This window comes from Lontra canadensis, unplaced genomic scaffold (assembly GCF_010015895.1).
Source record: "Lontra canadensis isolate GAN:19392208 unplaced genomic scaffold, GSC_riverotter_1.0 scaffold21, whole genome shotgun sequence".
In the NCBI taxonomy this organism is placed as follows: domain Eukaryota; kingdom Metazoa; phylum Chordata; class Mammalia; order Carnivora; family Mustelidae; genus Lontra; species Lontra canadensis.
Genome location: NW_022631015.1, coordinates 5,237,868 through 5,261,097, shown reverse-complemented (window position 1 = coordinate 5,261,097; position 23,230 = coordinate 5,237,868). Strand labels below are relative to the sequence as shown.

At 41.9% G+C, this 23,230-nt stretch overlaps 1 protein-coding gene across 3 annotated transcripts in view; it reads right to left on the bottom strand.

Moving 5' to 3' along the window:
* FARS2 (phenylalanyl-tRNA synthetase 2, mitochondrial) overlaps window positions 1-23,230 on the bottom strand; it is a 525,092-nt gene that overhangs the window by 450,575 nt on the left and 51,287 nt on the right. The window contains exon 1 of one of the 3 annotated variants that reach the window (XM_032861500.1): window positions 22,264-22,303. The exons of the other annotated variants lie outside the window; for them this stretch is intronic. The gene's annotated coding sequence lies outside the window, so the exon portion shown is untranslated. Of the gene's footprint in view, window positions 1-22,263; window positions 22,304-23,230 lie in introns of those variants that run through there. 3 annotated transcript variants of the gene reach the window in all.

The following is a 23,230-nucleotide window of genomic DNA, read 5'->3' as shown; positions in this document are numbered from 1 at the left end:
TCATCTCAATAGACTTCATGGCATCTTTCCTGGGAGTAGGTGCCATCTCAGGAAACCATGGTCTTTGCTCATCCATAAGAAGTAACTCCTCATCTGTTCAAGTCTATCATGAGATAACAGCGGTTCAGCCACATCTTCAGGCCCCACTTCTGATTCTAGTTCTCTTGCTGTTTCCACCACATCCGCAGTTCCTTCCTCCACCAGAGTCCTTAGCCCTCAAAGCCATCCATAAAGGTGGGAGTCAACTTCTTCCAAACTCCTGCTCCTGTGGAAATTTTGACCTCTTCCCTTGAGTCACCAATGTCCTGAATCTAGAAAGGTGAATCCTTTCCAGAAAGTTTTCAATTGACTTTGCCCAGCTCCATCAGAGGAAATACCTATCTATGGCAGCTCTAGACTTATGAAACATATTTCTTAAATAATAATACTTGAAAGTTGAAATGACTCCTTGATCCACGGGCTGCAGAATGGATATTGTGTTAGCAGGCGTGAAAACAACATTTGTCTCATTGCCATCTCCATCAGAGGTCCTGGGTGACGAGGCCCACTGTCAAATGAGCAGGAATATTTTGAAGGCAATATTTTTTTTTTTTTTCCTGAGCAGTAGCTTTCAACAGTGGGTTTTAAATATTCAGTAAACCACGCTGTCAACAGATGTGCTACCATCCAGGCTTTGCTGTTACATTTAGAGCACAGGCAGAATAGCTTAACATAATTCTTAAGAGTCCGGGATTCTGAGATGGTAAATGAGTGCTGGCTTCAACTTCAAGTCACCAACTGCATCAGCCCCTAACAAGAGTCAGCCGGTCCTTTGAAGCACTGAAGGCAGGAACTGACTTCTCTCTAGCTATGCAAGCCCGTAGATGGCATCTTCTTCCAATAGAAGTCTGTTTGGTCTACGATGAAAACCTGCTGTTTAGTGCAGCCGCTCTCATTCAGAACTGGCCTCAGCTAGATCTTCTGGATAACCTGCTGCAGTTTGTACCTCATCGCTTCTACTTCACCCTGCACTTTGATATTACAAATATGGATTCTTTAAACTTCACAAACCGTCTGCTAACTTCAAAGTTTTCTTCAGCAAATTCCTTACCTCTCAGCCTTCACAGAATTGAATAGAGTTAGGACCTTGGTCTGGATTAGCCTTTGGCTTAAGGGAAGGTTGTGGCTGGCTTAAACTTCCATCCAGACCACTGAAACTTTCTCCGTATCAGTAATTGGGCTGTTTTTGCTGCCTTATTCATGTGTTCACTGGGGTAGCACTTTTAATTTCTTTCAAGAACTTTTCCTTTGCATTCACAACTTAGCTAACTTTTTGGTGCAAGCGGCCCAGTTTTTGGAATGTCTCAGAGTTCGACGTGCCTTCATCACTAAGCTTAATCATTTCTAGCTTGTGATTTAAAGTGAGGGAAGTGCCACCTTTCCTTTCACTTGAACACTCAAAGCCACGATAGGATGACTGGCCTACTTTCCATACTGTTATGTCTCAGGGAGTAGAGAGGCCCAAGGATTCGGGAACAGCTGGATGAGGGGAGCAGTCAGAACACATACAGTATTTGTCAATTCAGTTCACCTTCTTACACAGGCACAGTCTGTGGCACCTCAAAATAGTTACAAGAATAACTTCGAAGATCACTGGTCACCGGTCACCATAACAAATATAATAATCATGGAAAAGTCTGAAATATTGTGAAGATTACCAAAACGTGACACAGAAACATAAAGAGAGAAAATGCTGTTGGAAAAATGGCACGGAGAGACTTGTTTGATGCAGGATTTCCACAAACCTAAAATTTGCAAAAAACACAGTATTTGCAAAATTCAGTAAAGCAAAGCACAATAAAATGAGATATGCTTGTACAGACTTTTAGATTGGTTGTTTTTCTGATTTGCTTACATGGTTCCTGAATAAAATCTGATGTAAGTCTTATCCTTGAGCTTATGTGGGTAAGGTGTTAAGCTCCTCTGGCTTTACTCAAGATTTCCTCTTTGTCTTTAATTTTCTGCAATTTTAATATGATATATCTAAGTGCAGATTTTTGCAGTTTGCCTGCACAGTGTTCTCTGAGCTTCCCAAATTTGTGGTTTGATGTCTGTCATCCATCTGGGAAAATTTCTCAGCCATTATCACTTTAAATATTTCTTCTTTTCCACTTTCCTCTCCTTTTGGTATTTCCAATTCCCATATTTTATATCTTTTAATTGTCTTACAGTTCTTAAACATTCTGTTCTGGTATTTTTTATTCTTTTTTTCCTTCTGGGGAAGTTTCTCTTGATGAGTTTCTACGAACTCATTGACTATTTCCTTGGCCCAGTCCAGTCTACCGATGAACCAAAAGCCATTCTTCCTTTCTGTTATAGTGTTTCTCATTTCTAGCATTAATTTTGATTCTTCCCAGAGTTTCCATCTATCTGCTTACATCTCCATGTTCTTGAATTTTGTCCACTTTTTCTATTAGAACTCTTAGCGTGTATTATACTTATTTTAAATGCTCAGTCTGACCATTCAAAAACCTCTTCCCTATCTGACTGTGATTCTAATGCTTCACTTGTCTCTTTAAACTATTTTGCCTTGGGGCACCTGGGTGGCTCAGTGGGTTAAAGCCTCTACCTTCGGCTCAGGTCATGGTCTCAGGGTCCTGGGATCGAGCCCCACATAGGGTTCTCTCTGCTCAGCAGGGAGCCTGCTTCCCCCTTCTCTTTCTGCCTGCCTCTCTACTTGTGATCTCTCTCTGTCAAATAAATAAATAAAATCTTTTTTTTAAAAAAAATAAATAAATAAACTATTTTGCCTTGTAGCATGCCTTATAATTTTTTGTTGAAAGACAGACATGATGTATTGTGTTAAAGGAACTGAGATGTTCAATGTGAAGTTTTATGTGTATCTGGCTAGGAGGCAGGCTGTGTCTACTGTTAGTATTAGTTATCAGGAGGCTAAAAATTTTTCTACTTTCCCTGTTTCAGTCTTCCCTGTTGCCTTTGACTTTCTCTTACATAGGGTCTGAGTCTTGCTGTTGATAATCCTTCTTATTATCCAGGTCCATGACTGACGTGGCAGTCAGGTGTTGGGAGGAAGAGAAGCCCTCTATAGGGCTATGATTAGGTCCCAATATTCTAGGAAGACTGTGTCCCTGGACTGTGACCTTCAAGTGTGACTCACCTTTCTTTTTCCCCCTCAGGTGAGACCAAAATTGTAAAAAGGGCTAGAATTGGGTACTTCCCATCCCCCAAGTCAGTTAGTTATATTCTGGTAAACTTCAGGTCTGTAAAACTTTAGTAAAATAGTTTCCTTTAGGGCATGCTTTTGTTAAGGAGAACAGAATGCTCTGGATATATTTCAAAATGGTTTCTTTCCCCTTCCCACTGCCAGAAACAAGATTTTTGAGACTCTCGTAGGGCTCCTGGAAGTAAAATTCAAGAAAGCACAGAGCCCTTCCCCCCAGTACAGGGCCCTGGTAGTTTTGAACTCTCAGGCTTGTGCACACCAACCCTCTAGCAATTCACCTGTTACAGTTTAACTGTTCCTACCAGTCCTGGTGGGGGAAGGGGGAGAAGGCGGGGAGTGGGGGGGCAGGGAAGGAGGGCTCTTCTCCAGGACTTCTGCTTCTGGTAAACTGTGATTCGTGGTATGCATTCTTCTCTCCATTTCTTGGGACTCCAGTTTACCCTGTAACCTCGATTCCCTGAAGGATCTGAGAGGAGTCATTGATCTTTCCATGTTGTCCCATTAATTTGTCAGTTTATTCATGTGTCATTTTGGTGGTACTGTAGTCCTATTTACAGTGTTCAAAACTACAGAAATTTATGTTTATTTCAAGTATTTTGCTTATAACATGCTATATGGAATACCATTTGCACACAGGAAAAACACCCTCAGCACATACAAGTGTTCAGAAAAGCAGCTAATTCTTCCTACGGTGCCACTCACCCTAAATGAATTTTGCACAGTACATCTCACATTTAAAAGTCTCTGTTTGGGGGCGCCTGGGTGGCTCAGTGGGTTAAGCCTCTGCCTTTGGCTCAGGTCATGATCTCAGGGTCCTGGGATCGAGCCCCGCATCGGGCTCTCTGCTCAGCGGGGAGCCTGCTTCCCCCTCTCTCTCTCTGCCTACCTCTCTGCCTACTTGTGATCTCTGTCAAATAAATAAATAAAATCTTTTTTAAAAAGTATCTCTGTTTGGATTACAACGATCTTTTCTTTATAAATAACTTTAAAACCAGATGTCAGCCAACATGAATATGACTCCATTAGTCAGTGAAGGCTGCCAGTTAAGCTTAGTCTGGAGAGCCACCAGCATCCCTCTCCATAATGAAGCCCTAGCAGATGACAGCACGAGCACCAGCAGTATCTGCTATTTTACGTCTCGTGCACGATTCATTTGTTGATGCCATGCAAGGTGGCAGGAGGCAAATGATTTCATTTCATATGAAGCAGGCTCCTGCATGGTTGTTTATCATGGTCATTTGCCTCTGAAAATGCATTTATAACCAGCCCATCACAAATGTGTTAAGTATTCGGGTGCCCTCTGTCCCCCACTTCTCTAAAAATCATTCTCCTCTGTAGAGACAAAACAAATTATTTTCAAAATAACACACTGCCAACAATATATCTTGATGCTTTGGAAAACACATGTTTTGTTGCCAGTGTATCATTCATTCTTTGAAAGATGGGGAGAGCTATTACTTTGCTGCAAATACTTAATGTTAAGATCTTACCATATTTCAAATTGTGCAGTGTTTTTTTTTCCAGATTATAATATTCATAATTTCTCTTAGCTCCTTTTTCTCATCAGGAAATGAATTTCCCATCTAACTCTATAATTTCTGGCTTCAAAACTTATTTACGTAGGTAAATCTATACTGAATGTCACTACATATAATTTATGATTTTAGAATCACATTCATGTCAACAGACCAAAATGTCACACACGGTTTGATTTCACTATGGGGTTCTTCAGGTGCTGCGTGCATGGAAAGAGATGAGACAACTCTTCACAAAAGCTACAGTAATGGGAAAAGGTCGGAGAGCACATATATATAAAGGAATATTCACCTTGCCTGACACCGTCCAGCATTATGTGGGGGTCTTAACCCTTATTAATGATTTCCCAGGGTTCTCATTACAATTATAATATTAGTTAATTATCTAATATCCAGACGGGCTTTTCTTTATCCTAAAATATTATTTCTAAAATTCAAGTCATTTAAATGAGCATAGAAAACTTACATTATGAAAGATTCTTAAAGCACTTCTTTTCAAAGCCAAGAACCCATTAGCAAAATTATCAACCATCAATTATCTCCACCCACAATTTGCCAGCTTTATCATTTCAGATGTTTGTATATTAGATTTTCTTGAAATAGAGCACAACTGAACTTTTGTTACACAGATTGTATTTCTTTCTCAAAGAAATCCAGATTGCTATATAAAAATGCCTCAAAAATTCTCGGAAAACTTTCTGGATAAAAGTAATATAAATTCCATGGGACGCTTGGATGGCTCAGTTGTTAAGCATCTGCCTTCGGCTCAGGTCATGATCCCGGGGTCCTGGAATGGAGCCCTGTGTCAGGCTCCCTGCTTCTCCCTCTCTCTTCTTCTTGTGCTCTATCTCTCGCTCTCGCTCTCTCTCAAATAAAGAAATAAAATCTTGAAAAAGAAAGGTAATATAAATCCCCAATTCAATTATATGAAAAAGTAACAAAATTTACATTTCCCCAACTATGAAAACTAAAGCTCTTTAGATGCCACTGAGCCACGGTGGCCACCAGGTCTCCCATGGATCACAAGGATGGTGAGAATCTCCCTTACTAGATCTCTTAATGCATTTGAGATATGCCAGGTCATTAATCATTAGAGAAAAGACATCCACTCGAACTGCAAAGAATAAGATATAAGGTCCACCTGAAGGGAAATCAGGCTAGAGGCAGTTGATCGAATGAGGTCAGTGCTTAGCAAAGAACTAATGGACTTTCTCAACTATTCCTTGGAAGGAAAAACCAGCAGTACTTGAGATCCTTGCTGAAATATGGAGGAAAGGCCCAACCCTTCCCCCACATCATCCCTGCTCTCCCTGCTCCCACCCAGCTCAGTCAATGATCACTCCCCTTTGTCCCACACACCCCCATCCCACCCACAAGTTCTTCTGAATCCAGCTCATCGGTACCTCAGGGGTCCATCTGCCTCCTTCCATCCCTACTGTCACTCCTTCCATCAGGCCACCTTCATTTATCTAAGGGACCCCTTGACTGGTTTCCCTGTTTCCAGTTTCAGCTTTCTTATTCTATTTGCCCCAAAGCAACCAGCAAGATCATCCAAACTACAAGTCTGATCAAGTCACTCTACTGGTAAAATCATCCAGTAGCTCCTCCGTGCCAAAAATGTCTCTGTGGATAAAATCCTTATGACTCAGCATGATTATACAAAGACCTTCATAAACTGGCTTGGATGTTCCCAAATTTCGCTACACACGTAAATAAATGCCTCAGCATACCCTATCCCAATTACGTCACAATGCCTGGAGGTGGGAGCCAGTTATCAGTATTTTTTTAAATTCCCAGGTGATTCCAAAATCAGCAAAGTTTCGGCAACTTTGATTTCCAACCTCTTAAGATTCTCTAACTCCAAGCCACAAACTAGTCTTCCTGAACCATTTTCTGTTTTTTAACACCTTCTCATGCTTACTCGTACCCAAGGCTTTGCTGAGCCTATCCCCTGTGAACACTCCTCCCTCATTAAGTTGTATAAATCTATTTCCCAGGAGAGGTCCCTGTACTTTATAGAGTCCTTTAAAAATTCTCTATCAGAAATTATCTTCTGGGGAAGCCTGGGTGGCTCAGTCAGTGAAGCATCTGACTCTTGCTTTTGACTCAGATGGTAATCTCAGGGTCATGGGATTACGCCCCAAGTGGGGCTCTGTGCGCAGCAGGGAGTCTGCTTGAAATTCTCTCTCTCCCCCCACCCCCTCACTTCTTCCCCTCCTTATCTGGACTCCTCAAATCTGGGTTAAAGACCATGCCTATATGTTCTCTGACAACTTGTACTTCCCCTTTATAACACTGAATACAAAGTGTCGGGTCTGCCTATTGATTAGACAGCAACCCCATTAAACACCAAGTTCTCTGGGGGCATGTCCTCCTCGGTAACCTCACATCCCCGAAAGGGAGCATCAGACGGAAGCTCCTAAGGAATGGGACTGTGCCTTCACTGTTGAATACTTATCTCCAGCATGTCTAGCACTCGCACTCCATTCTGTATTCAAGTCCAGGTTGGATCCCTTAAAAACAAGATATCAATAGTTGGCCCCATGGTCTTAAAATTTTGAGAGATGGCTCTTTAGGAAATAATAGCCCAGAGCAGGGGAGGGGCAAGAAAAAAGTGCCCCACGTTTTCTAGCACATCCTGGTAATTAACCCTATTTTTCAAAACCCTCCTCAATGAGCACATTCTCAGCAGCTACAGAAATGAGTCAAATCTTTAAGTTTTGGTATGTCCTTGGTTCTTCCTGCTGGGTACTATAATATTCTGCACCATTGTTAACGTCTTTTTTAGGTTGGCAATATTGCCCTCCACTGTCAAACACTAAAAACAGTAAGTCCTCAAGTAATAAACATAATTCCCGAGGTCATTAGGAAGCCTAAGTGAGAATGTGGGGGGAAAAAAGTCTCTAAACATTAAAAAAAAAAAAAAAACATACAAATGTAAGTTATGAGACTTATAGATTAATAGCAAGCAAAGCCCAAAAGAAATTCTTATTAAAATTTTTATACTTTAATTTCTGGGGATACATGAATGCCTTGAATAAGACTGCATTGCTTTTGAATTGAAGGCACACTCACAAGGACTGCAGCTTCATTCATAATCTGAATTGCTTCTAGAAGATGGTCCCAAGCCATTTGCTTTTTTCTAAATTATCTTCAAATTTACAGACGTCGCACACATCTAAAAAGCTCATTAGTAGTCCAAGAACTTTATGTACCTAAATTTGGTTTGTGGATGAATATGTTTACTGCATAAAACCCATAAACATCCAGAAGATCCAATGACACACGGAAAGTTATTTCAACTAACTTTTACCCCCAAAGAAATCTACAGTAGGTAAATTCACATGGGGCCACACTGGAGATATTGTATCACTATGGATCAGAAATAAATTAAATTACAGTTATGAAAGAAAGCAGTTTGTGGGTGCCTTTTGTCTTCCTTCTGACAGCCAGGTCAAATCAGAAGCCCCTAGTCCCCATCACTTAACAAACCCTTAGGTTCTCTCCCACTCTCCATGCCCATGATTAAAAAGAGGCTCATGGTCGTCTTCTTAGTTAATTAAACCACCAAGATCAAAAATTGAAAAGGTCTCAATCTTAAGAGAGTTTCATGTATCTGAAGAGGACAGGATAAACAAAGTAAGTTGATCTCAGTCTACTATCACAATCTATGAATAAAGAAAATGTTACAGGATATGTTTTATAAGTAACATTTATTAGGGAGTGTAGATATGTGTGTGAGTTTCAGAGAAAGAAAACCCTATGATCTCATACTCAGATACTCCCTGTTGAGTTAAAAATAATAGAACAGACAACACACGCACACACACATAATTCAGATGGAACCCCTTCTCGGTTACTTTGTCACTTTTCCTACAACTGCTAATGTTTCCTGGGATCCTTTCTGGAAGAGTGGGGATTTATTTAATCTATCTACAAACAGGGTCACAGACCACATCTTGTTTTCCATTGAATAGCAACTCTCCCAGGAATGCTTGCTCTGTTGGCACCTAAGTCTCCTCATCTTCTGGGCAGCTACAGATGACACTGCCACGTGGGGGTGCCAGGATTTACCTGACCAGTGCCACACTGAGGCGCACCGTCACTAGGTTTCTGCTGTAACAAATGATGCTGGAATAAGCATCCTCACCCACGTACCTTAGCAAATCACTGTTAAGTTCAAATGGAAGGTAATTTTTTAAAGGTGGGATTTCTAGGGCAAAGGGCATTCTATTTTGATATTGTCTGTATCATCATGTATTCACCATGTTTTTATGGTGGAAGTTTCCATTTGCCCAAACTCTCATAGGTACTTGGAATTTTATTTTTTTGCCAAACTGTCCAAAAATAGTATCTCATTGACATATCTTCTAATAATTGTTAGCGGCAAGGCAGCACAACTCATTTATTTTTTTAACAGTATCTGTCTATTTTCTCTTAAACTACCAATTCACACACACACAAACTGTTGGACTAATAGTCTTTTTATTACTTGCATCTATGAATTCTTCCAAAATTAAGATTGTTAACTTTGTCTTTCTGTCAACTGTTTTCTTGGCCATGTGTGTTACAAGTACACAGCTCAGAGAAAGGTCTTCACCATTCTGGAATTACAAATAAATACACCCTTGTTTTCTTATAGTTGTACTATTTCATATTTTCACACTTAAATATTTGATCTAGATCTGGAATTCCCTTGGGTGTAAAGAGTAAAAGGGGAAACATGGATTGTGTTTAGTCTCATTTCCCTGAACGTTTAAATTATTGGACAAACCTATTTTCTACAGCAATCCGAAAACCATCATTATCATCATCTACTTTCAGGTCCATTTCAGGTTTACTTCTGGACACTCTTTTGTTCCCTTGATCTGTTTGTCTATTTCTTCTTCCACAGCAAGAAGTTTAAACTGTCCAGGTCCAGGGTTTAAGTAATTCTAGCTTTATGACATACCTTAACATCCAGTAAGCTTAGTTGCTGCTCATTTCTTATATTTTTCAGAATTTCCCAGGTTTTTCTCACATTTTTATTTCTCCAGAGAAATTCTGTATCATTTCGTTAACTCCCACCGTGAACAACAACAAAAAATACTACTGCTCTTTTGAACTGGGAAAGCACTTAATTTACGAATTTCCAGAGAAGTGGCCACTTTTACTATCAAGCCTTCCTTTCTATACTCTTCCGTTAACCCTTCTATCATATCCCTTCGGCTTTAAAGTTTTCGTCAGGTAAGTCTTCACATTTCTTTCTTTTTTGTTAGTCTTCACGTTTCTTATTTCAAATTTATCCACAGCTGTTGTAAAAAACCCATTTTTAAACATATTTTGTTGGAGAGCTGATATGCACAAACAGTACAAAATTCCAAAGATACGAAGAGATATATCTTGAAAAGTAAGGCTCCCTCCCACCCCTGCCCCCAGCCATCTAGATTTCGTCCCTGGAGATCCATTTCAAACCTGCAGCAGGATGTAAATCATTTCGCTGTTTAAAAAGGCAGGATGTCCTCTCTTTAAAATACAACAGTTCAACGCTAAAAAGAATCTCACACACTCCAGATCTGAAAGACAGCCCCTGCTCCTGCCAGTCAGCCTGGAGTCCTCCTCCTCCTTCCATCTTGCAAATCCCATCCACCAGGAAGCCCTAGTTATCTCCCCCACCTTCATCCACTTCTCCCCTAATTCAGCAAGACCACAGACTCTGAGAAGGCAGAGGCCTGACTTCCCGTCTCACTGTTTCTCCTGCGCATAGCACAGTGACTGGCAGAGAATGGTAACGACGCACCATTGCCCCGTGCACAGAAAGTGCTCGATGTAGTGCTGGATGTTAAGAGCAGCGGTCACAGCTGGGGCTACTGAGGGGTGGTCTGCAGATGGCCGGTGCCAAGGACAGAAAGGGAGAGGAAGCACACAAATCCTTTTGGAACAATTAGGCATTGCTGTCATATTCTTCCAATAATTCATGTTTCTCATAATTTATAAACACATCCATCGACAACAGATTAGAAATAAAAACAATATGGTCCTTTGCCACAGATGGTTTAAGATACAGGGGCATGTAAGCCCCTATCATCTCGTGCCTAGCCTACCCTGGCCAGCACCCAAGGGGAGTTACTGCTTCCTGTCCTGGTCCCCCTCCAATCCATTTCTACAGAACCACACCCCTGCAGCTCAAACTTCAGCGCTTGCCCTCAGCACTCTCCAGGAAATGTCCACGTCACTGGGCTCCTTCCCGCTTCTGTGGCTTCACCCAGATCTTTCTTGTCACCATCCAGGTGTCCTGGTTCTGTCTACCTTCCCAGGACACAGTGCTCCCTTTCTGCCTTGAGGCCACCACATACAACGGTGCTCCCTCAGCTAGGGAACACATGGCCCAGGAGACACTCAATAACCTCAGGAAAAAATTAAAGGAAGATGAACAGTTTCGTAGCGGCCTATTTTTAAAAAGTGAAAAAACTCTTATATCCATGCTCCATTTTTTTAATAAAAATTAAAATCTCACACTCTCCCTTTACTTCAATCCTTTTTTTAAAAATGATTTTATTTAGTTTTCAGTACTCTCTACACCCAAAGTGGGGCTCAATCCCACAACCCGAAGACCAAGAGTCAGTCCCATGCTCTACCGACTAAGCTGGCCAGCCCCCCCACCAACCCTTGACTTCAGTCTTAAAAGATTCTCGTCTCTTGAAGCAAAGTGGGGAGGGTGAATGATTGCCTGCCACTAGGTAAGGCAGAAGCTAAGGCACAAAATAGGGTCCTGCCTAGATTAAGCCCACAGGGCAACCTCGTGTCCTAATCATAGTCACTCCACCAAGATTCCCAAAGGCACCACACTTCCCTACCCACAACAGCGCTAAGCTGAGGTAATTCATAAAACAGGAAATCAACTCGTTAACAAATACACGCCAAAATGTTCAAACCCACTGCTAAGCAAAGAATTAAAAACTCTATGCTACTTCTTACATATCAAGTTAACAAAGCTTAAATAGCAGTAATACCCAATGTTAGTGTGTAGACTGTGGTTAGTTAGGCATTACTAGTATCACCGTGTTGAAAATAATACATAAAATATACAACATAAAACTCTGTGTGTGTGTGTGTGTGTGTGTGTGTAACATCAAAATGTTTAATCTTTTTTGAACACAATTCAACTCTGGGAAAATATCCTAAAGAACCAACCCTAGGGGCAGCTGGGTGGCTTAGTCAGTTAAGCGTACGCCTTCAGCTCAGGTCCTGATCCCAGGTTCCTGGGATCAAGTCCCGCACTGGGCTCCCTGCTCAGTGGGGAATCTGCTTCTCCCTCTCCCTCTTTGCTCTCTCTCTCTCATCCTCTCTTAAGTAAATAAATAAAATCTTTAAAAAAAAAAAAAGAACTAATCCTAAATATATACTAAACTTCATGCACAGAAAGTTCACTAGAAGATAATCTGCAATTGGAAAATATCAGAGCTGTGCCAGTCAAAGACTCTCAAAGGAAAGAGGGAGCCCGTCACTACTAACTGGAAAGACAATGTGCTCAAGTCTGTCTCCATGACTAAGGGGCACTGCAAAACCCAATGACGAGAAAGGGCTGAGCCGCTGGTCCACACTGACAAAATAAGCAAATATTTCAATAAATGCCTATAGATGAAAAATTAGGTTTTTGTAAAGGAAATATAACAAGGAAAAACATATGTGTTCAGTAAAAAGAAAGAAAGGGGCACCTGCGTGGCTCAGTGGGTTAGACCTCTTCCTTAGGCTCAGGTCATGATCGTAGGGTCCTGGGATCGAGTCCCTCATCGGGCTCTCTGCTCAGTGGGGACCTGCTTCCGCCTCTCTCTCTGCCTGCCTCTCTGCCTATTTGTGATCTCTGTCAAATAAATAAATAAAATCTTAAAAAAAAAAAAAAAGGAAAGAGAGAAAAACAAAAATGTTTTCAAAAATAGCTTAATTAAAGGGGCGCCTGGGTGGCACAATCAGTTAAGCATCTGACTCTTAGTTCAGCTGAGGTCATGCTCAGGGTCATGGGACTGAGCCCCATGACAGGCTCCACGCTCAGTGCAGAGTCTGCGTAAAACTCTTTCCCTCTGCCCCCTCCTCCCACATTCTCTTACTCTCTAAAAAGAACCTAATTATAACCACATAAAAATTATGCATAGAAAAGGAATAAAAGAAAATTTTGAAATGTTATATGTGGCTTGCATTCAAGTGGAAGGAACTTGGGATAATTTTCTCTTTCAGTTTTTCCTTATTTTCTAAATTTTTGAGAAAAAGCTTAATGGTTCCTATCACAATAAAAAAAGTTAATCCCTTTGAGACCAAACAAAGTTAAAAAAGTGTCTATGTCAGCGAGCTGTAGCAGAATGTTTATCAACAGCAGTTGGTAAGACGCTTCTAACTTCTTTTTACCGTGTAACCGTATTACTGGTTATTGCACAGAAGGCAGCATGGAGCTAGTTTAGTGGGATGCAGACAAAAATCATCCTGTCCACTAGCTACAGATAGGATTAACGAGATTATCTTTGTACTCTCGCAGGGAGAAAGTGGTTTACACACTGAGACTGTTTGAAACCCGGGCACCATGCATAAAATAAGCTATTCAGTCATACCAAGGACAAACATTTCTACTCCAAAGTTACAGAAACATAGTCAAAGCCCTCCAAAATGTAAATACCCATAAATTCCAAACGCGATTACCCAGTAGCTATAACTACGGACAGCTGATGTGGCTCACATCAATTTCCAGAGGCCTCGAGCCACCTCGGACTGAGCAGGCTGTAGTCATTCACAAATCATTCAAATCCCAGGACAGACATCACAGGGTTGTTAAAAGGACCAGGAGACTGTTCATCCTCCCTCCTGCTTTGTCTGCTCAGTTCTTCCATTTGACATTCACCCTGGGCACTTGCCTCACTATTAAAGCCGTTAGCTTTAGAACTTAACACTGTGCAAACAAATGTGCTTGTTGTATTTGGGGAAGAGGTTACCGAGAGGAAGGAAGAAAAACCACCACACAGACAATGCAAAACTGAGGTTTAGATTTCAGTCACACAAGAGAAATCAAGAAACTCGACGTTAATACTCCCTGACAACCTTTAATCTCTACCCTGTGCATATGGATCATAATGAGAGTTTTATTAGGATCACAGTTGTGGCCAACACACATTCCAATCATGTACCACAACGAACACTCAACATTCTTCCTCTGAAATAACAAGTTAATAACAATTAACAAGTTAACAATTAACAAGTTAATAACAATTCAAATTCGGAGGTGATAATGCAAAGCTGTAATTCTGTATGAACCAAATTTTGATCCCACACTATCTCCAGGCTCTCATCTAAAGCTCTGGACTTGACCTATTGCATCAAGGTCACAATCTCTATAAACACATTTCTGTGCAGCTACAAAAGGGGAATGTGGGCATATGGGGGAAAAAAAATCCAAATATAGATCTGTTGAGGGCAAGGGGGGATGAGGGTAACAAGTACCCCCAATAACAGGGCAACCCAGTAACAGGGTGTACTGGAAAGGACACTAGAGCGGGACCCAAAGGGACTAGGTCTGAATTCCCAATCATCATCCACAATCTGTTTGACCTTGGGGAAGCCACTTGGCCTTCCTAGGCTATTTCCTCATCTATCAAATAAGGAGGAACCGTTGGATGATGCAGAGGGTAACACACAAGAGTCAGAGATCCTTTCCGGGGCGCCTGGATGGCTCGGTCAGTTAAGTATCCAACTCTTGATTCTGGTTCAGGTCATGATCTTGGGGTCCTGGGATTGAGCTCCACATCTAGCTCCATGCTCAGTGGGGAGTCTGATCGAGGATTCTCTCTCTCTCTCTCTCTCTCCTTCCCCCTTTGCCCCTTCCCTTGCTCTCTCTTTCTAAAATAAATAAATCTTAAAAAAAAAAAAAAAAAGAGATCTTTTCCAGCACCACTTTCTTAGGTAATTTCTCCACCAACGTTTCTTATTCCTTTACCCCTGTGAGGTTGGTTGGCTGCGGATTTTACACACACACACACTCACTCACTCTTAGGAGCACAAGACCTGGCCAATCCCATTACATAACCACAGGGCTTTGTAGAATTCCTGGGACCACTGGATAGAGCATTCATTTCCCTCAGTCAGTCAGTCAGTCAATTAGAAGACACAAAGCCACTACAACATACATAAGATACAAAACAATGTGCTAGACAATCCAGGGGACAGGCATAAAAATGAATGATTTTTAAAAATACAGTCCCCACTGTAAGGTATTTAATGTTTACAGCCCAATGGGAAATACAAAGAACTGGATAAAACTGTAATAGCAATGATCTAGAACAAATTACTAACTAATCAAAGTAGCTTCCCCACAGCCCCTCCAACATAAGCACTCAATTCCACATTTGAAAACTGCAGTTACCAGGTAAGGGCATCTTTGCTGCCCGGGGTTAGCAAGCTCCTGAGCAGAGGCCCCAGGTACATCCAATGCCCTTCCCTCTGCCTGACCTACTAACCTCCTTCAAATTCCACCTTCACCTCCAAATCATTAGGCATTCTCAAAAAGGAGAGGGCCATTAAGAATCTCATCCCAGTGGCTGACTATTCTTACTAATTAACCTTTGCCAATTTTTTTACATTTTCAAAATTCCGGAAACGACAGGAAATATATATAACTTGTTGAATTCCTTGTCTAACACACTGTGATATTAAACACTGAATTGAACAATTATTATATTGGCACAAAACACCTAGTATCTTCCTACTAACAAGAACAATGCATAATGTCAATGCAGGTTTTGTCTTGTTTTTGTTTTTTAACTGTATTTACTTATTTGACAGAGAGAGAAAAACAGAGAGAGGGAACACAAGCAGGGGGGAGTAGGAGAAGCAGGATCCCCGATGAGCAGGAAACCCGATGCGGGGCTCAAGCCCAGGACGCTGGGATCATGACCTGAGCCAAAGGCAGATGCTTAACAATGACAAGGCACCCCGTGTCATTGCAGTTTAAATCAATACACACCTGAATCAGTGAGTTTTGTATGTGCACGCACGAGCACACACTCTCACACACACCCTCCACCTGTCCTACTGAGAAAGGCTGAAACCCTAACCCTGGCTAGCCACCTGGGAAACAAATGACTTTGTGATGACATTGTAATTTGGTTCCACAATCTGGCAATATGTTTTAGGAGCCATAAAATTGTTCATACTCTTTGACCTAATAATGCCACACCTGGGACTCTCATAAGAATCTAATTCAAAATATGGAAATAGCCACATGCACAAAGATATATCTTACAGTGTCATTAATAATTGTGAAAAGTTGGGAGCAATGTACTTGTTAACAAGAGAGCTAAATCATTAATGGTATGCTACAGAACATTATGCAACCATTAAAATGGTAATGATGGAAATTACATAGCACTAATGGGGAATGCAGATAGAAAACAGATACAAACATGTAAAAATCACTTCAGGAAATAACAATCACTGTTTTAGGATGCTGAATGGGGGTGTTTTTTTCTATTTCTTAGCTTTTATAATATAGTTCTGATGCTTCTATCATTAGAAGAGAATCTTTTTTTTAAATGGAGGGCTCCCAGTCGGTTAAGTATCTGCCTTTGGCTTGGATAATGATCCTGGGGTCCTGGGATCAAGGCCCACATCAGGCTCCCTGCTCAGCGGAGAGCCTGCTTCTCCCTCTCCCTCTGCTGTTCCCCCTGCTTGTGCTCGCTCTGTCTCTGTTTCTCTCTCTGTAAAATAAATAAAAAAATATTTTTTAAAAATAAAAATAAATAAATAAAGATGGGGGGGGTCTCATGGGTGGCTCAGGCAGGAAAGTGTTGGACTCTTGATTTGGCTGAGGTCATGATCACAGGGTCATGAGACTGAGCCCCATGTCAGCCTCCACACTGGGTATGGAGCCTGCTTGAGATTCTCTCTCTCCCTTGCCCTCTGCTCCTGCCCCCCTCCATTCTCCTATTCTCTCTCACTCTCTTTCTCTCTCTCTTTCTCGCAAAAATTAAGTAATTTAGCTAAAATTAAAAAATAAAATAAAACAATAAAAAATGGAATGCAAGCCTTTGATCATAAGGATAAAGAGGAGAGAGCCCACACCAGAGAGCAAAGCCTGCTCTTTGACCCATGGAGGAAGGGGACCAGAGGCATTTTTCATTGCATGATGGGCAGGGAGCCATGTGCAGAGAACAGCTTCATGGAGAATCACCTAGAGGTGTCCCATATTGTCAATGATTGCCAAGAAATGAGCAGTGCCCACCAGCTAACCCCACTCAATTCCCTCCAGTGCGAGCATCCTGAGACAGAGAATTCCCCAGGCACACCACACATGCTATCAGGTTAGCTCTCTGTTAAAGAGATTTATATGGGCTCACATGAGACGTGTGATCATTTAAAGTAAATAAGCTCAGATTTTCACATTTGGAGCAATGAGGAATGTCTGTGGCAAGAAATGTAATAATCAGAAAGATGGGGGAAAGAAAACAGAAATACTCATCACTTGTGGTGGCACCAGGAAAGTCAACGTGAGGGCAGGACTGGCCTCTCCCGGGCTCACTCAGGAATGAAAGACACAGGTCAGGAAGAGTATTCAATCTCAACACACTATCAATCACCAGATGGAAACTGATTTAAACTTGGAGCCACTTAACCCCACATGCAGTTTCAGCCCTGTGTCCAACCTGGGGACCAGCCCCACACACAGAGATCTTAGGGAACTCGAGTCCAATTTTAAATGGCCAACACTGAGACCTGTAAGTTCCCTGCCTTGCACCTCTTGTGTTCTTACCTTCATCCCTTGGCCAAGCACGTCTTTTGTAACGCAGTGTCAACAACCAAATTCTCACCTTCTCTCTACATCTGAATTTCTGCTCCGGGGCCCTGCCCTGGGAGGCTGCAGAGCAACTGACTTAAAATTCAGATTATGTCACCCTCCTCTCTGTCGACCTTGGGAAAATTACCTAATCTCTCCAAACCTCAGTTCCCTTATCTTTAAAATTGATACCTACCCCATAAGGTCATTATAAGTTTCAAAAGAAATAATGAATGTAGGGGCTTCTGGGTGGCTCAGTCAGTTAAGCATCTGACTTCAGTTCAGGTCATGATCTTGGGATCCTAGGATCAGGCCCCGAGTTGGGCTCTGTGCTCAGCAGTGAGTCTGCTTATCCCTCTTCCCCAGCCCCCTACTTGCACACTGCTCTCTCTCTAATTGAATAAATAAAACCTTAAAAAAAAAAAAAAGAACATAAACCACAGTATCTGATACATCGAAATGCTAAAATAGAAGTTTGCTACACATGCCCTTCTGTTCCTCAGGTACCAGCATCATGCCAGTCTTACCTTCATCCACTAATCCTGTCCATTCAATATGAACAGCACGGCCCACTCTCTCTTGCTAAGCCCTCCTTATCCCAAACACACACCTGTACTCAGCCTACCTTCTGGAACCACCTACTATCCAAACCAAGACACTCATTCCTGAGCCATCATCAGACTCCACTTCCCTACAAATATAACACCTTAGAGGAAGCACACGGCAATCCTTTCAGAGTTGGGGTACTGAGTCCACACTGTCTGCATGCCAAGCCCTATTCTTTTACTTGTTAGTTAATGTGACCTTGGTCAAGCTACTTAACCCCCCGTGCCTCAATTTCCCCATCTACAAAATAGGGGCATAACAGTGCCTACCTCACCAAGCCCCTTGTGAGGATTGAGCATTTGAAAAGAACTCTGAGAGCTATCTAGCACCTAGTAAACAGGTACTTTTTTAATCTTGACTCTCCATGAGAGTATTTAGGCCAGAGGTATTTGGCTAGGCACATATGCTATCCCATGTAAGCAGACAAGTCAAACATCTTTGCTCCTCTTAGGCATTGGGGGAGATTTAAGTAGGCTTTTTAGAGCAAAGCCTTGCTATCCCCAATGTGGTCCACAGAACAGCATCTGCATCATGTGGGAGCTCATCAGAAATGCAGATTCTCAGGCCCCACTTAGCCGGACTGAAATGGAACCTACATAGAGTGGCCCCTCCCCATATCACCACAATATAATATTTGAGACTATACTCCCTATAGGAAGATGCCACAAACTATCATTGACAGACCGCTGCTGGCTTTGAAAGACCCAGAGGTGGTGCTGGGCTGGGCTGGAGCTAGGAGGGGCCAGCCGAACCTCCTCCACTAAACCGCCAGCTATGTTTTTAGAGAATTTGCTGGTACCTTGTTGCCCTTCCATTTAAAAACTAAGTTAAGGCAACAGAAAACTAAGTACTGCATGTTATAACCCTTGACCTTTTCTGAGCAACATGTGTAACTAATCATTCCCTGGAGGTCAACAACCAAGGAATAATTACAGGGAAGGAGACAGGGAAAACAAATGAGAGTACAGAGCAGAAAAATCATTCCAAATGATGCAGGAGCCCCTTCAAGTCCTTCCAGGGGGAAGGGGGTGGGGCACAGCCTTCATTTTCTAAGACATCGGAAACGACCAAATGCCATTGCCTTTGATCTAAGCAATCAGGTCCCCTCGCCCATCAGTGCTCTCATTCCACCTCTACACACAACTGTCACCAAGGTAATTAACTAAGAGGAGAAATCCACACAAATGTGAGAAGGAAGCCACCTCCCTAGCCCAGCCCCTACAACTATTATGAAATTATCTAAATGTGAAAGCCAGATCAAACCCAAATGTGCCTCTCTTTGAAAAAACCAAGGAGGATAAAAGGCAGATATCCCTAAGAGAATTTCCTCATGTCACTCTGAATTAGCAGCTATGTAGGATTATAAATAAACATAACATTATGTGTGCATGTACTATGTACACATGTAAATACATACACATATACATGTACCAACTTCTCTGTGCCTGTATCTGAAAGGTTTTGGAATGGGTCAGGAAGTCCTCAAGTACTGGAGTAACTCAAACATTTTTTACCCTCAAGTGGGGTGTCTAAGAGATACACAGCAGGAAAACAGCCATGGATCATACGTCCTCTCTGTTTCAACTACTGACACAGCATTCTCATAAACACACAGAATATAAACAATGACAAAGTTAGAAAATTTTACTAAACACTCATTTTAAAACCAAATCAAAGCAAAAAGAATATTTGCTTCCCCAAACTCCAAATCTCGTCTCTGAACTTTGTGAAGTTTCAACCAAACAATCTTAAAGCCACAGTCCGACACAGGAAAGATGATGCCAGATCCACCACTACTCTTTTTTTTTTCTTTTTTTTTTAAGATTCTATTTATTTATTTGACACAGAGAGAGAGAGATCACAAGTAGGCAGAGAGGCAGGCAGAGAGAGATGAAGGGAAGCAGGCTCTCTGCTGAGCAGACAGCCCGATATGGGGCTCGATCTCAAGACCCTGAGATCATGACCAGAGCTGAACGCAGAGGTTTAACCCACTGAGCCACCCAGGCGCCCCCACCACTACTCTTTTAAACAACCTCAAACAACCCAGGAGGGGCTAGGACAAAGCATTCCTCTAAACCAGATGCCCTCAGACTGAATGGCTTACTCAAAGATACAGTCAGATTTCCCAAAGTAGTGATTTGGCTGAGGGTTTAAATCACAGGAGGAAAGGCGCTATAGGTAGTGATGGTCTAAATGAGAAGCCTTCCAGAACTGCAGAAATGTCAGCTCCAACGTCACCACAATCTTCACTTTAAAAAATGAAACTGCCATCAGAACTCAGTAACCTGGAGCTAGCATTGAAATCTTGGAGTACAAACAGTTGTCTTTCCTCTATATTCCTAAACGTAGTAAGGTTCTGCAAGGTAAGTACGATCTGTCCTCTGCAGCAACCAGCATTGTGTGAATATGAAGACATATTCCTTAAAGATACGGAAATAATTTTCAACCACAGATAAATGAAATAGAAGAGATTCCTTTGGATTTGAGAAATATATTCCAGCAATCCCCACTCATAGGGACAACCAGAGAAAAGACCTCCTATCTTCTGTGGTGGTAAAAATCTTTTTTTTTTTTTTTTTAAGATTTCATTTATTTATCTGAGAAGGGGGAGGGTCAAAGGGAGAAGCAGACTCCCTACTGAGCAGGGAGCCCGATGCAGGACTTGATCCTGGGACTCCAGGACCATGACCTGAGCCAAAGGCAGTCACCCAACCAACTGAGCCACCCAGGCGACCTGCAGTGGTAAAAATCTTAATTAGACCCCAAAGAACCAGGTAGTCAAGAAAAATTAGAGCAACAATCTTATACCGTCACCCTACTTTAGAATTATCTATGTAGGTTTTTACAAATCCCAATGGCCAGGACACCCACTAGACCAGTTACATCAGCATCTTTGGAGGCAGGCCTCGGGCATCATTACGTTTTCAAGCTCTCTAGGTGGAGTACAGAGTACTGAATGAGATTATTCTACAAATATCTTCCAAATCAGAAAGGTCATTTCAGCTGATTGTGGACCCCTGATACAATGGGACAAGGAGTCTTTGTCTAAAACTCACACCCAGCTGGGGAGACGCTTGAGGCCATGCACACCCAGCGCCCCCCCTACACCCCCAGGCTTAAAGGGCAGTATAGGAGTTGCCCACTCAGAGGGTCTGCCTGGATGAGCAGGGTCCAAGAGGCCCCTGGGTCTTTATTTTCACAGGGTGCCTCCCTGGCAGTGGTATGAGAGGCTCTGGAGACAGGCTAGGACATGAGCCCACACAGAGGCCAGCTAAGCCAGCCTCACAGAGGAAGGGCACTGTTTTCAGAACGCCACAAAGCCCCCTGGTGACTACTCTCTCAGGGAGAATGCACACCCTCTTAACAAAACACACATTTAAAACATAAGGGATTAAAAACATAAGTACATTTCCTAGCTATTGATCCTCTGTTGACAGAGCCAGAAAACTCACTCTACCCAAATTTTTGAAACGTCCTCGATGTTACCATTGATACCCTCCACGTTTCCCCCAACTTAAATTCAGCTTGAGATCATTTTGCTTGGTTTTATTTGAAAGCAAACTTCTGGCAGAGTAGGTAGAGTGGGGATGTGTAAAAAATTCTACCAGAGTCAATTCATGCTTATTCAAAACATTTAAAGGCAAATTTTACCCAAGAAATCTGAATAAAGAGAAAATTGAACATACTGCACACATTTCCTAGGATAATATTTTAAACAACAGTTGAAAGCATAAATTTAGAATGGCAGGGAAAACCATATAGAAATATTCAAAAATTAGTATCTTTCTACAAAACGTTGAATTTTTTTAAAGAACCTTTTTATCAAAAAGAAGAAAAAACAACCACTAAATCTAAGAGTGTTTAACAATATGAACTCTGAAGGCAAGCTGCCTGGGTCTGAACCCAGACTCCAATACTACATTAGGTATAGTGCCCTTAATCATGTCTTTAATCTTCTCTGGGCCTCATCTTTCCCGGATATCAGAGGTTCTGAGTCGGACTGTATGGATCAGATTCAGAGCTGTACATGTTAGCTGTGTGGGCCCATTTAACCTCTCTGCACCTCTCTTCCTCCTCTGTAATACTAAAACAAGAATAGTACCTACCTCCGGTCTGGAGAAATTGGAACCCTGGAGCACTGCTGACAGAAATGTAAAATGGTAAAGCTGCTGTAGAAAACCGTATGGCAGTTCCTACAAATATTAAACATAGAGTTACCAGATGAACCAGCAATTTACTTTGGAGGCTATACTCAAAAGAACTGAAAGCAAGATCTCAAACATATTTCACAACCATGTTTGTAGCAGCATATTTACAATAGCCAAAACAGGGAAGCAACCCAATAGTACATCGACAGCTGGACAAAATGTGGTACGTTCATACAATGAGATATAGTTCGGCCTTAATACGGAAGGAACTTCTGACACACGTTACACATGGAAGAACCTTGATTACATTACACTGAGCGAATTAAGCCAGTCACAAAATGACACGGGCTGTCTGATTCCACTTACATGTGATCCCTAGAACAGAGACCAAAAGGAGAAGGGTGGTTGCGAGGGACTTGGGACAGAGTGGGGGTAGGAACAGGGAGTTAGGGTTTAATGGGTGCTGAGTTTCAGTCTGGGAAGATGAAAAATTTCCGAGAAGGATGGTGGTGATGGATTACACAACAATGGGGATGTACTTAATGCCACTGACCTGTACACTTAAAAAATGGTTAAGATAGTCATTTTTATGTCTCGGACATTTTGCCACAATAAAAAAAAATAAAAATAAATAAGAAAGAATAGTCCCTACCTTCTAGAGATGTAGTAAGGATGAAATATATGTAGTGTTTAGAGAGTGCCCAGCACAGAGTAAGCCCTCCATAAATATTAGCTACTATTTTATTTTCCTGCCTTTGTAGCTCCCTCCAGTCCCCATTACTGTGTTCTATAGAAACAGATGCTCACTGACGAGATTCCAATCCTCCCCCTTGGAGCCGTATACCTTCCTCAATGAGACAGCTCCAGCCCAGGCCTTCCTTCTAGAATAAATGCTCCTTCCTTGGGACAAAACTTCCACTGCAAT